The 15,622-nt window shown below is 38.5% G+C and overlaps 1 protein-coding gene across 10 annotated transcripts in view; it reads right to left on the bottom strand.

Annotated features, from left to right (window-relative positions):
* TENM1 (teneurin transmembrane protein 1) overlaps positions 1 to 15,622 on the bottom strand; it is a 1,397,628-nt gene that overhangs the window by 564,997 nt on the left and 817,009 nt on the right. The window lies entirely within an intron of this gene.

Here is a 15,622-nt window from a genome sequence, read left to right as displayed (position 1 = left end):
AGGAGTGAAAGCTAAACATTCATCCTGACCTCATTTTGAGAAAAGGACTAGGAACTGGCAGCAGTACCTGGGAAGTATGAGAATCCCCAGAATATTTGTACATGTATGAGCACACTACTTGTACAAATCCCCCGGGTTACCAGTAGGCTTTGTGAAATTTTGGATAAGCCCCTGTCTCAGGTTGTTGTGCTGGGGACTAAGAGCTGCATACCCACAGAGGAGTGTAAATGCAAAGGTACAGTACAATGCAGACACAGTACAAAATTGCAGCTAAAACGATGGGGCTAGCATGCTCATAATGAATCACTGGTACTTACACCAGTGGTATCCCACCAGTTCAATTGCCATCAGTTACACTAGAAAATTTAACACAGCCTTTGTGGCTCTCATTTATGAATTTTTCATGTGCTGCGTTTACATTTCACCTTACACCCCATGGTGCAAGAACAACAGTACAGCAAATAAAATACCTTTTGTTGGGATTTGCATACAAAAATATGATCTTGTCCCCAGGCCTCACCAAAAGAGCCTAAAGTCACACACTGCTGACTGCAGCAGATGTATGTTAAATGAATCAGGGTGGGGTTAGGCAAATTTCAAGTAGACGTGTGTCCATATCACAAACACCATAACAATTTCATGAAATGACACCCTTGTTGTTAGCCTTAAAAAGAGGCTGGGGATTAAAAAAGGATGAACTGGAGATATATTGTAGCCCTTAATAATGGCTCCTGCAGGGTAGCATGGGGAACATTGCACTGCTGCTATATGTATGCTGCACCTTCTCTGTGGAAACCATGGTTTCCAGTTCTGTCAAATCTAGCACCTGTCAGAAACACAACAATTCATTTTTCAAAAAATCCATATTGTGTGAAATATGCCTAAATCTATAAATATAGGTAAGTCTTCTACCTGATATGCTGCCAATGAGTATTGAGGAATAAATATAATTCCCTATTTCTCAGTTCATTCTTTTAGTATCTAAGAAATCAGATCTTACACTCTTCTGCCCTTACCGTGTTCCAATCTTCACTGCTTTTTGATAACTCCTGTTTTAAAATCTATTTGTTACATCTATTGCTTTTCCCATGAACTCCCCATCTGCATGACAGAGTACTGCAACCTGAGTTATGAAGGGCAAACTCACTGGAATAGCTGTTTTGCAGCAGTGTATTAGAATGGTTTTATTTTTAAAAAATTAAATATGATTTTCCACTGCATTTTTTTAATTTTTACTATAAGATTTTTAAATGACGATCGGTTTCACTATATAGTTTAAACTGGCATTGCCTCTTTCAAAGAAAGTAGAGAATTTGGTGCTTAATTTGTAATGAAATAAGTGCTGGGGCTCAAGCAATTAGGTGCCCGGTGCTCAAAGAATTTTTTTACTTTCGGAACTGACATGGCAAGCCCAGAGGTGCCAGAGCTATGAACTACAAAGCCTAGAGGTGCCGGGGCTCAGTAACAATGAAGGAATCAGTAATTTTTCATAATACTAGCCCACAAATAAATCTGAAGAGGTGCCAGGTGTTGGTGAAAAGATCCACACATTTTGAAAGTTTCATAAATTTTAGAATAATTAATTATTTCAAAATCTGTACCAAAAGTACATTATTTTTTATTAATCACTGTCTTACTGTAAACATTTTTTGTCATCCAACCAGTAAACAAAAAGAATGCCATGTGACTTAGGTGGCAAGTAACACAGATAATGAATAATCAAAGTGAACCCATAGGCTGTGATGTATTCACAAGCTACGTGGTGAACAGGGAATATATGCATAAAAATCAGGCTTGGTTCATTCACAATTTGCAAACAGGGAAAAAAGTGGGGTAGGTGTAAATTCACAACTGATGATATTCACAGGGAATAATTCAACCAGTTGTTTGCAAGACAAACTCTCTACGATTTAAGCAATGGAATTTTTGTCACTGACTCCAGTGGGAGCAGGATATGCTCCCAGCTTTTGTAAAAGGCACATTTGCTATTCTGAAATTTCAGATAAATGAGAAGATGTGATGATAGGAAAACAAATAGAAAGGGGAAACATGAGCTTACATAGCTGCTCCTTCAGTCTTCTAAGAATGATAGTTGGCCTATTAGTCTTTAATTTGAATTGCTATAACTTTTCTAGTCTCCTCTGGTTTGTCAAATTTTGATGCTGTTAGGATATCTCTGGCTAGGATGAAGAGACATCATCTTAGCATGTGATATCATAGAATATGTTACAAAGTGCACTGTCTAAAAGGATTATTTCCCAAAAAAGGAATAATTGCTTCTTCCCTATATATTGTTCTGACATAGACTCTTTTTTAAACCTTATTTTATTAATTCACCATGTTAACATCATCTTAAATAGTCCAGGGTGACCTAACTTTGTGATTCTTTATTCAATTACATCTCAACATTATTCTTATTTCGTCCTTAGCTGACTGCAAGGTTTATATATTCCTTTTAACTCCATCTATACAATAATAGGGTCATGACTGTTTCCAGGCTTTCAAGCTTGCTGTTAATGGAGAATTTTTCTGACAGTTTTGTGCCATATATTGTGTTTTATTTGTAATGTTGGTGACCTAAAATTGTTCATTGTGCAGTAAAATGTATTACTGGTACAGGTCTCTCTGTTCATTTGTAGAGCTTCATGATATTCCATGCAGTGAAAGTTCACACAAAAAATACAAATCTGGGTTCCTAACTTGGATGAGATAGTCATCCTATAATTGGCTGAGTTTATTATTGTTGTCTATATATAGTGCAAGGAATTTAAATGGGATGTGGATAGCAACTTTAATGGGACAAGCTTTAGGGAAATTTTCTTCCTATTACATTGAAGAACGTTCTATAACTTTAATAGAAAGACCTTAATTGTTCAAACTTCTGTATCTGGAGTTTTTAAGACCTAATTGCCACATCAACAATTCTGGTGCTAACGTGGCTGTTAAGATCATAAATTGGTTGTGTTTTTTGTTGTTTGTCTGCCTCACCCAAAAAGTGACCAAGCAGACATTCTATTTTACTTTCATTTTTACTTTTTTAATGTTTTAAATCAGTTATAAGTTGCAAATGAATAATTTTATGCTAGTATCAAAGGGACATAAAAGTACATGTATACTGTAGTTGAATTGAGCTGCTGGGAAGTGTAGAAAAATGTTAAGTAACATTTGGATGAAATTTGTTGCAATGAGACAATTGGTTAATTGGGACAAAACGGAATCCAAAGTCTCCTTATCCTCCTGAGGTTTCAACTGCAGAGAGATATGGGGCCAACTCCTCAGCAGGTATAAAATTTATGGAGCTATGCTGATTGACACCAGCTGAAGATCTGGCCCATGAAGTTTTGGCCACTGGACACAGAGAAGATAAGAGGTAGTGCTGAAGCACAGCAGCGCGTTGTCACATATGCACTAGCAGATCCCTGCGGATCTCTGGTTTTCAAAGGCTATTCAAAGGGTATTCTCATGCCCTTCCACTAATCTTAATCCTAAACCTAAAAGGATCGAGTAAGAAAGTCAGTGAGTCCAACTGCACAGATTTTTTCCTACCTGCTGTGCTGGAAAACCCTGTAGGCCTATTTAACTGTGAGTGTCAGGCTTAACTTTGAATGACCTGCTTTTGGCCAACTGTGTCATAGCTTTAAGATTATTTAAACATACTTTCTTGTCTGTGAATATTAGCAAAGTCCTTGCTGCTTCAGATAAGCAAATGACATTATATTCTTCTTCCTTTCCCTCATTAAAGTGAAGAAGTTGAATATCAATGAGTGTAGAGATTATGTTGTCATGCATGTTAGTCTAGAAAATATAAATTCATCTCATAAAGAAGTCAAAGGATCAAAGAAGGTTTTTACTGTTAATTGGAAACAAAGTGTCATCGGTGTCCTGATTTAAAGGGCACTCCAGGATGATAAGACAGTAAAAAGAAAAGTTGAGAAAATATAATTAAGGTAGAAATGGAGTTATTATTACTACTTCTTTAGTAAAATCCTTTTCCGCATAGCCTGTGGCATTCAGTATGGTATTCCCAGTGTTCAATGTCATCTAAAAAATAAAAAATATACATTATTGAAAATATACTTCAAAATTAAAGGTAATATTTTTATTGCCAAAAGCACTTTAAGGATCAAAGCACTTTATATGCTAGATCTAGTCACTTCTTCCTAATTTACAAAGTGTGTGCTGCCTGTACAGAAAGTCTTCTGCTATGTCAACTTTTTTTTTTTTTAATCCTGCAATTCATTCCCTAGGCAAGATAACAGGGATAACAGAGGACAAGAGGAACATTTTCCACCTCCCTTTCTGCTCCTACACAGAGCCACAATTGCGATTGAGTGTTCCTAGCAACTCTAAATTCCCCATACCCACACCAGCAAACAAAGCTAAGTCAGTGCTGAGCAGAGAGTGCAACCTTATTTCTAAGCAGATGACAGAGTAACAAAGCCTTCCAATACATGCATTATATTATATGTATATGTTTGGGTACTGAGACTATATAATTATTTCCTATAGGTTTAAAGAGCTTAAGTATGTCTTGCAAGTCAGAATCAAGGCTATTATTGGAATGTGCAAGAGGACCTTTTCTCATACCTGTCACTGAATATGTGAACCATAAACTTTATGGAACAGTTATTTAAATTCTCTTAATTGGTTACTTTCATACCTATAAGGCTTAGGCTTGTTTTGGTTTTTTTAAGTGCGATTTTCTTGTAATGTGTTTTGCATATGGGTTGTATTTACTGTGGCAACTTTAACTGCAAGTCAATACATTAACATTCTTTCCATAAGATTAAAAAACTGTTCAGAAAAGCTATTGCTTAAATTAAATCTAAGGAACTGTGCCAAATTTAAGCAAAATGCTGAGAATACACATTACCTGAAACTTTTCTACATCTCTTAATGAGATCCCTAATTAGGGAAGGCTTAATTTAAAGTTTTCAAAAGTCATACTGCTTAGTCTTTTAATTAGAGTGAGTTTATATTATCAACAAGCCACAGTCTAAATGAAGATTCCACCCTCCACACCCCCATGGCACACCACGTAAAACACTAAGTATTAATGACTTTCTTTAATTATTAAGTTAGACTCAATGTTACTAAAATATTTATTCAACAAAATCAAATTAAAAACAAATGAGAGGTATTACAGAGGATCACTATTTAAAAGCAAAGCCTATGAATTTTTACCCAGCTGCCGTTAGAATTCACATGGTGACAAGTACAGTGGGTGTCATTTAAACCTCCACATTTGCCACTCTTCAGTAATTGTGCTGACACAGGTATTCAGGACAGTGGATTCTGCGTTCTTAAGGTGTATGCTTTACTTTACACCATGAATAAACTGTGAATTATATTATAAAGCCCTATGTATGTTCAGCCTAAGACATAACTCAGTTAGCTGAGTGACTTGTTTTCTGTGAGGAAATATAGTCGTGAGCATCACCACATTCAGTGGATTGCTCCAATGCCATTGTTTGTTTCTTGCTGTATTATGGGTCAATCCCCTGTTCTAGTGCTTTATTGGTTATCTGTAAAGACTTCCCTGCCAGTATCTTTTACATTTTGTAGCGAACTCAGGTCCTCTTGGGAATTCATAGTTGTTGCTAAGCTTCATAGCAGATTCTCCTCATTCAAAAATACAAGCCTCTATTGCTTAAGCTAAAGGAAAGTCTCTGCTAGTTGTTAACAGCAGAATGTTGGTCACACACCTGAGCAATTTTGCTTCTGTCCAAGAGGGCAATGGTGTGCATGCACATTTTCTAGTTCATCACAGTATGCTTCAGTGCTTCCTTACTAAGCAATTCCAGTAATTATTTATTTTGTGTTTTCTGGTACTTAATGCCACAAAATCACTTCATGGTATCAACATCATAGGCCATAGAGCCCTTACAACTATAGAAAGTAAAGTTTGTATTTAATATGATCATGTCTGGGCACAGTTACAAAACTCTCCTGCCCCTTTATTTTTGGTACTATGAAGTGCATGTGTGGCATTTGCTGAAAAGTTGTGTCAACAGTCCCAATACTAGGGATTACTAACCATGAGTCATTGAGCACATGACCAGTTTTAGGGAAGTCCAGTGAAGTCAACAGGCCTAAATATGTGAGTGAGGACTACTCACGTGAAAGAGGATTTGCAGGATCTGGCCCCTCCTTCTATCCAGTTATGATGGGTCGGGGTTTAATGTCATGTACAGAATTTTAAGTTGGATAATAAGACCCCAATCCTGAAAACACTTATGCACTTGCTTAGCGGTAAGCATATACTTGAATAATCAGTCCCATGCTTAAAGCTAAGCACATGCATACTATTTCAAGGATCGGGTCATTGGTATATAAGGGGCAAAAAACAAGGAACATGAGAAACAGAGATGGAATGCAAGCCATATGAGAAAAGGCTGAAGGAATTGGGTATGTTTAGTTTGGAAAAGAGGAGCTTGAGGAGGGACATGATAGTGGTCTTCAGATACTTGAAAGACAGCCATAAAAAAGATGGAGAAAAGTTATTCTCTCTTGCTACAGATGGCAGGACAAGAGGCAATGGGTTCAAACTACAGCATAGCAGATTTAGATTAAATCTCAGGAAAAGTTCCTAACTGTAAGAACAGTAGGACAATGGAACAGATTGCCTAGGGAGGTTGTGGAAGCTCCTTCACAGGAGGTTTCTAAAAGGAGGCTGGATAGCCATCTGTCTTGGATGGTTAGACACAACAAATCTTATGTCGTGGCAGGGGGTTAGACTAGATGATCCTTGTGGTCACTTCTAACCCTATGATTCTATACACAAAATCAAATAACTTGATTTTTCTATGAAGCATCTGAGTGTAATACCAGTTTTTAGTAATTTTCTGTCTGCTCCATGGGTGTTCAGTTTTGCACTTTGTAAAAGAATATTCCTTTTCATTTTTTGGAGAGACATCTGTGTGCCTGGTATTTCTTATATAATCCTAACTAAATCTGAATTTATTCAATTTTGGATATGACAGTATAATTTTTTTCCTGTTTTCTCACACCTGCTTTGCATTGCAGCACACCCCACCTCAGGACAGTCTTCAACAGAAATGTTGCAAAAGATGTTAAAGAACAATATTATATTTTATCTAGTATTGTATCTCACTATAAATTATCCTTGGTTGAATTTATGGTAGAAACAGGCAGTACATAATTTATGAGGCAGTACATAAAAATAGAGTAATAAGGTGATTTTGGCTTTTAAAGTATACATAGCTGGTTGTACCCAATACTTGATATATGAAAAATTATCACCTTTTGAATGAAAATACATAAAGCCAGGTATTAAGTCCCACATTTGCAAACTTGAAATCAATGGGGACTGTGGGTGTTCAGGACTTTAAAACTTTAAAATGTTGGCATATATGTGTAACTAATAGAATAATTTGACCCCTTTTCTTTTTAGAGAAGGGAAAGGATCAATTGTTGAACTGAAAGAATGTGTTAATAGACAGCGATAGACCAGCTTTTCTTTCAGTTCACATCCTTGAATAAATTCAGGGAGATTCTTTTCCTACCCTAGGTCAGTTTGACCAGTTTACATACTCTGAAATATGAAAGGACTTCATTAATTATGAATACCTACGATTGCAGAACTGTAGAATTAAAGAACAGATAATTTGTATAGAGATTTTCAGGGTTAAGCCTGCTTGGAAGAAAAAGATGTACAGAAATTCAATTAGACACTTAAGCTATTTGATTATAATCATTATTTCTAAACCATTAAGGCCCTGCAGCCCTGGCAGAACTCCCACCCTCAGCCAGTGCACTTTACACTGATAAGTAGTCAGGGACAATTTCCCAGGATTCCTAGCAAGATACCCAGTCAAAACATGCTGATTTGCAGAGGATAATGGAACTGGTTTCCCTATTAGCCTACTATTTACAAACCTTGTTAAAGAACAGGCCCACACTTGGGCCCTTTATTTAAGGGAGCCTCCTGCCTGTCCCTGTTAGGAGACTATTCCCATCTGCACATCCATGAGCTGGAGCACTGTTTTATTTGAAAGGATTGAAAAAATGTAATGCTTCTTCTGATAAGTGTAATTTGTTTGATATTTGCACTGCTTTCTCTGCTGGGTTATTGTAATATGATTGCAGGAAACTGTGGGTGGTTTGTCTGCTCTCTCATATTGGCAATGTTTATATATGTAGGTTGACATTTTCAAAGTTCTCTATGGATTTTAGGCAGGTCATCTGTTAATATTAATGGCGGTCATGTACAAACTCCTAGACTGCTTTGAAAATCTCAACCTCAAACTATACATTAGATTTAAAAAAATCAGGGCAGGAACCACTAATGCAAACAAATAATATATCAGATGGTAATTTCAGCATGCCACCATAATAAAAATCCAATCCAGTATCAGACCTCAACTGGGAAAAAGTAATCCATGTGTCTCATGTTGGTAATTTGACAGATGAAGGATTATTCCATGCAACAGAACTTTAGGAATACATACCCAACACTAGAGGCTGATAGGCTAATTGTCTCTATGGCAGTAGAGAACTGTCTGACTCATGGTCTGAGTGAGACAGTCATGACTGGTAAACTGCAGGTTAAGTACAGGAACCCTGCAGGGGGGACCTTTGTGTTACTTGATTTTGTTTAATTCAGTTCAAGCAGAGCCCCAGAAGAACTACTTATATTCATAGTGAGGCTTGAATCTAGTTACGTTTTAAATTTGTAGTCCATATACATTGTGTTGTATCCTTTTTTGATCAGCAAACATTTGAAAATGTGTGATCACGTTTGCTGAGGGAGCTGTGAGGCCATGAGAGAAGGGGATGATCCAAGATGCTCTATACTAGTTCTGGATCTCTGCACAAGTTGCCCTGGGTTCTGCAGGTGCATCTAAATTCACGTGGATCCCTATTTGTCTATCTGTCCACTTGCTTATATGGTTCTCATCACAATATCTGTTGACATCAGCACATCTATCCTCCCCGGCCGTTCTGTGAGCAGGCATCATCACCCATCCACAAAGAAATGGTGCTGGTTTTGACCCTGAGTTGGGGAGGCGTTAAGAAATGTTGATGTCTAACCCTTTAAGATTTATTGTAAATCTAACGAGAGTTAGAGAGCAACAAAATAAGAGAGTCACTAACTGAACAAGAAAGTTACATTAATCTCTTTAATTAGTTGCTTGCACATCCATGTACATATTAAAATAATACATATTTTTAAACCAAAGGATCAATGTACTTAGCAACATTAAAGACCTATTTAGGTCATTAGTGCCTGTCAATTCAGCATTATTCCTGTCAGCATATTTTCTAGTTTCCCTTTAAACCGCAATAATCTGTAAATCATGGAGGTTTTGTAACTGGGTGCTTAGCAGAAATCTTATTTGAAAATAATGAGAAGGAAAGGGAAAAAACTAATAATCACTAAGCTGTATTATATTGAGCTTTTTGAACTTTGCAGAATTGGTACGTGCACTTTTTCCTTAATGGTTGTATTAAGGCATCGGAAAAATTGGTTACCACAATTTTTTTTTTAAAATACACATTTTGAGTATAACTGCCCATGTGAAATCCTATTTACTTCACTTGGGCTCTGTGTGGGTGCAGGAATCCATGCTACTGAATAGTATTGTAGGATTATGGCAAATCAAAGAAAATAGGATACTTTTATCATCATGCTGGAACTCTATAATAGAGACGTGCACTCTGGGGTTTCTTGGCCATAGAATTTGCCACAGTAGCCATCCCTTGGCAAAGAACTGTGCTCTTGGATCATAGCTTTCCTTAATACATATATATATATATGTAGGGGTGGAGATAAAAGATCGTAGCTATTATTATGGGAAAAGGTGCTAATAGCTGGCAAATTAGGGTTCATTGACTTATAAGCAGCCAGACATTTGTTAAGGAGATTGTGTGGGCTAAAGCACTCTCCGTTGGGAAGCAGCTGTACCAAAAAGGGCTGCTGCCTAGGCCATGGCGTCTGAGGTGAGGACATTTGGGCTCTGGGAGTTTCCAGGGTACAGCTCTTAGTCTCAGGCACAGAGAGAGTGAACAATATACTCAGCATTTAGATTGGAGAGAGAGTCCAAGAGCAACCCAGGTCAATACAGTTGTTTTCTGGTGAAGAAATGGTGGTGCTTTAGCAGAGGTTTCTGCAAGAGAAATGGCAGTTTGTACAGTTTGTGAGCCCTTCGGTTCAAGGAAACAGCAGTAGTGTACATTTTGTAAATAGGGAAGTTCCCCTAAGAAGATAATCTGATTCTGTCACTAATTTCTCCTCCAATGGGAAATGACATGCAAGACCCCCAAATCTGATACTGCCCAGCTAAGGTGCAACACCTGTGGCAGAGAAGTGGGATGAAGCATGCACAGAAAGAAATCACGAGCTGCTGTTTCTATTAAACTGTGACAGAACACATAGGTCAGGCATTTGCAGAAATGAAAGCTGCCCAGAAAGAACTTAAACAGAGTCTCAAAGCTTCTCAGAAGGGATTGAGAGAGGACCTCCAAAGCCCCCAAATCTGCCACTGATTAGCAAAGGGGCAATCTTTTTTTAAAAATGGAGAAAACCAAACAAGAACCAAATGAAAGCCTTGCTTTCTTGAATCTGCAAACTGCCTGAAACAAAGAGCACTCAGAAGTGTGAAATTCTCTATTCATCCCAATGTATATTGCCTCTGAAACCTAATGAGAACAATTAAAATATTGTTAAATAGTTAACTCCTGAATATTTTAGCAAAAACCCTCTAGCTAGTGAGGTTATCCACAGTTTGATAGAGTGACAGATGCTGGAATGAGCAAAACTAGAGCAGGTGGCTTTTGTAAAAGATTCTGTCAGAGAACAGGACATGGGCAGTCATGTGTAGTGGTTGGAGCAGAGTCAGTAACCGGAAATAGGAGCTTGATGTGAGAGGCCAGATGCCAGAGCCCAGGCTCAGAAGTCAGGAACTGGAGCTGAAGATCAGATCTGAATCAACTAGAGTCAGGGAAGGCAGGAGCAAGGCTGGGTCAGGACTGGAACAAGGCAGGAGTGCAACTGGCATATGTCAGGAACAAAAGCTAACACAGCCGTAGGCAAATGCTTTGAGTGGCCAGCACCCTGCTGCTGCCCTTAAGAGCAGGGCTGCTGATCCCTTCAGCCAAACAGGCAATTCAATTGTGGCCCAGCTACATTCATTAGACTGCATGGGGCTTAAGCTAGCAGGTAAGCAGGCTAGCTGTGGATCCTTACTCTTGACAGATTGCATGGATGGGATGGAACTAGGAGTTCAGGTTCAAAGTTTTGGGTCAACTGAGTCCTTATTTAAAACAACTAGGGAAAGACAAGATGCATCTCCAAACAGCCATAACAGTTTCCTGAGTGCTCAGGGGCAAAATGCCTCTTGCATCTTTCCAGGGGCTAAAACCCACAGTGGTCCTTACTCAAGTACAAAAACCTCTGGATCCAAATTGCCAGCTTGGGTTTATTCTTTATGAAAATAGTCATCAGCTTCATTTATAAGAATGTTTTGCAGAGAAAGTCTATTTGGTCAGAGTGCACAGTATATAAATCTATCATGTATTGAAGCAGAACTGACTTCACCGTGTCACATCACTTACAATCCTGAACTTTGTCTAGTTGTCAACAGGATTATCTGGAATTTAAATAGAAGGTCTAAAAATGAAAGGAGTGAGTAAGAATAGTTTTGTTCAGTTTCTGCCAGTACATGATCCTAACTCCTCCCCCTGCAACAAACAACAACCCCAAAACAAAATAGGATTTAAAACAAAAAACAGTAGTAGAACAGAGAATAATTAAAATGAGCATTGAATATAGTCTAATCAGAGGTTTATAGAACTGTGATATTCCTTGAAGTCCCTCTTGCTTTGCTTTAATTACCAGCCCATTTCTAGGATTCTTGTCACTTTGTGATTGTAAAGTGGCTTGAGATGAAAATCACTGCATGAATGGCACATATATTCATTCTCTCATATTTATAACCAACCTGTAGAATCAGAGATATATGTCCATTCTGGGGCTGTTACTTGTTATTGTATGCTGTGGAGTAGAAGGGTGCTATTACTTTGAATGCTGCAGGGTAACTTATTTTCCTGTTGTACCATCTGAAGGTACTATGTCCTTTTACTACGTCCTTTTTCAGGACTCTGAAATCTGTGCCAGGCTGAGAGAGATCCAAAAAACACTCCACAATTTCATTTTGAGTGTACATCCATGGTCTCAGGTTAAACAATGCTACTGGAGCACAAAGTTTCCAGAACACAGAAATAGCGTGTGCAGATAATCAGCTCTGTAACCCGGATTATGAACAAAGGGACTGGGATTTTTTATTTAAATCTACAAAAAGGTGGAATTCCTTTCTGTAATTCCTATATAGCTACTAATATCACCTCATGTATTTTAGTTTTATTTCAACATTTTCTATTAGTGGAGGGGAAAGAAAATAGCCTTTGGGAATACCCATTCTCATCTACAACGGTCTCTTGTGATTTGTTCACGTCTTTTATTTTAATCAGCTCTAACAATTAAGAATACTTTTCTGTATTGCAGAACAGAAAATGGGTATGGAATAGACAACAGAATAAAGTTTGCTGTCCAAAGCATGTGCCAAATTCTCCTCTTGAACACATGTATGGTTTCCACTGGCTCCTATAGGAGCTATACATGGGCATCACGGTTCAAAATATGACCCCATAAGTGTAAGGGGACCACTTTTACCCACCACTAAAGCATACTGTATCTGGACTGAAAAGCAGCCAATACTATATAGCTCTACTACACATCAGTTTGAAGAAGAAAATAGGCCATGCGCCTATATAAGATGGAAAATGCAGATGGAACTTAGTCAGGTAGAATGACTAAGTTGGAATTTGGCAAACATACCTAGTCTAACATCTCCTCTCTTGTTAAAAGTTTCAAGGGGATCATTATTGACTAAACTGTAGTGGGAAGAGGGCCTGAAACATAAGCCCTTATATCATAGGCCTGGTATGAGGCCTGCAATAAAGTAGTTGTCAAAGCTTTGATGATATAAAGCAAAGTCAGTTTGTGAACAGGAGGAAGGCCCTGCTCACAGAATCTGGCAACAACAGGGCTGACATTGCAAAAACACACATTCCTAAGGAGTGCTAGGCACAGAGCACTGAAACAAACATATTTCAGAAGGATCGTACCAGAATACCTCAATACTAACACATTCCCTAAAGATAATAAGAATATGCTGACCCATCCTAAAGATAAGTTCAGGATAGCATGATGGATAGAGATGTTTTGATTGAACCAACATGTATGAGGTAATTGGTGGTAACAACCCATGTCAGAGGGCAATAACTAACTATGTGAGAGACACAATATGTAACTTCTTGTATCGTTTGTACAAAATTAAGTCTCAGAGGGTGTGTCTTTGGCTAGCCTAGGGGACATTGGAAAGTCCCGCCACTAACTGAGCTAGTCCATTGCAACGGGCATACATGTGTTAGTGTACCTGTAACCATTGAGCCAGGGCATTAGGACCATGCTTTGTTGACAATAAACCTGACCAAGTGCCTTTGCTACAAACCGAGTCTGTGGATTTATTGGGCAGTTCAATCAAAGTCTGCTGTCTCCACTATCTGTGCAGAGCTGGGGCAGCATACAGAGTGAACACACATGCAGCCAAACATCTGACAACACAGACCATCTATCTCGACTCCCATATGAACTGGGTTCTTTCCACTGATTCCTGAAATAGTCCTTCTTACCCCCTGAACCAGTCCCGGGCAACTGAGCTACTTGCTGGTTTTTATGAAACACAGCTGATCATCAAGCTATTTTCTGATCACTGGCCTCACAGCATCACCTGGAGGCTGCTGATCAGTCACAGATGGGGGGGAGGAGAAGGAGGAGGTAAGCCCAATTCTCTTAAAGACCCATCCCACCCTGTGCCATAAATACTACTTCATGTATTATGTTGGGTTTTCCTTGGATCACATACCACTGACTACGTCCAAGTATGCTTAACTTGTGAGATTAGATGAGATCACAGACCAGAGTGCAAGTGTACAGGTTATCTATTCAAATTGGTTGACTTGGGCTCCTTGTTTGCAAAAGAAAACCTTCTGTCACCTATTCCATACCCATTATGTGTTTTGCAAATAGCAAAATGTTACTAATGATAACATGAGTACACTACTTCAAAATGGATCATTTATTTTTTAATTTGAAATTGATTCATCCCTAAGATTTTAGATCACAGCAGCAAAATGAAGTTATACTTTACTACCAATTCAGTCTAGTTAACCATTTTCCTCAAGACTGTGTGTTCTAGTTAAGCTTTCTTTTGTCACCACTAGGTAACTGAGAAGGTTTGAAATACAAGATACAGTCACAATATGTTTTATGGATGACATTTCTTGTCATCTAGTAATTGTGTATTTCATGAAAATACACACAAAAGATACGTGGAACATCATTAAATGTTTCTGGAGTGTTTTACATAGACACAATTTTAAATGTGCACAGTAGTCATAAGTCATATGAAGACCACCCTTAGGGGAATAGTCTACATTTTGTCCATGTGCAGAATTACCAGTGATCTCTCTAGGACTTATACAGGCAAAACAAGCATAGACTATGCCCCTTAGATTTGGCAATATGTATAAGAAAAATAAGGTTTAACCTGGAATTTATCTGTTTCTGTCAAGAGAATGATGGATAGGGCCACTTTATTTACCCTGGCAGAAATATCTTTGTTGATGTGCTTTGTTTTTGGTGGAAGAAAGGAACAGTGATCATCTAGTTTTCTAATTGTGAAGTGAAATATTTCATTTTACACTGGAATGTATAATTTCATAGATTATGAGTTTGGTTTAATGACTGACTGCAAAACCGATATTTTAGTCTTCAGCATTTCAATGATTTATGGTCTTGTCAGAGATTTTTTAATATGCATTATGTGCACAGATGTTTCTGCAATTGTGATGTATTGTAAAAATTCACAGTGGTCAATAGCCCTCAAATGTTTTTCATGTCATATCTGTGCCAGGGAAGTTGGTTGATTGCATATTAGGGCTGCAGTGCACAACAGGTGGGGGACACTTGTCAAGAACACTTAAAGGTCTTCGTTTTTAAATCACTGCCTGCAAAGCACACCTGTGCTTCTATACTTATCTAAAAGCAAACAATTATATTAAATAAAATCAGAAAAGAGAAAATGCAGTGTGCAATATTCCTACTCTCAGGCTTTTTCAAGAATAATACACGTACACACATCTCTCATAACTAAGGCTAAGATTTTGTCATGGATATTTTTAGTAAAAGTCATGGACAGCTCATGGGCAATAAAGAAAAAGTCATGGAAGCCCATGACCTGTTCCTGACTTTTACTAAAAATACACATGATAAAAATGCCGGGTGGCTGGGAGCTCCGGCCCCTCCCCCACCTGCGGTTGGGAGCTGTGGGGTCCCCCTGCCTTCTGCGGTGCAGGGAGCTGTGGAATTCTCCCTGCGACCGGTGGCGGCAGGCAGATCCCTCTGCCACCACTTGTGGCTGGGAAGTCACAGGGATCCCACTGAGGCTGGCGAGCCGCGGGGGTCCTCCCCGGCCACTGCTGGCAGCCAGGGAGGTGCAGGGGTCCCCCCTGCCACCCGTGGTGGCCAGGGAGCTGA

This window comes from Lepidochelys kempii, chromosome 9 (genome assembly GCF_965140285.1).
Source record: "Lepidochelys kempii isolate rLepKem1 chromosome 9, rLepKem1.hap1, whole genome shotgun sequence".
Lineage (NCBI taxonomy): Eukaryota > Metazoa > Chordata > Testudines > Cheloniidae > Lepidochelys > Lepidochelys kempii.
This window is presented reverse-complemented; position numbering and strand designations above follow the sequence as displayed.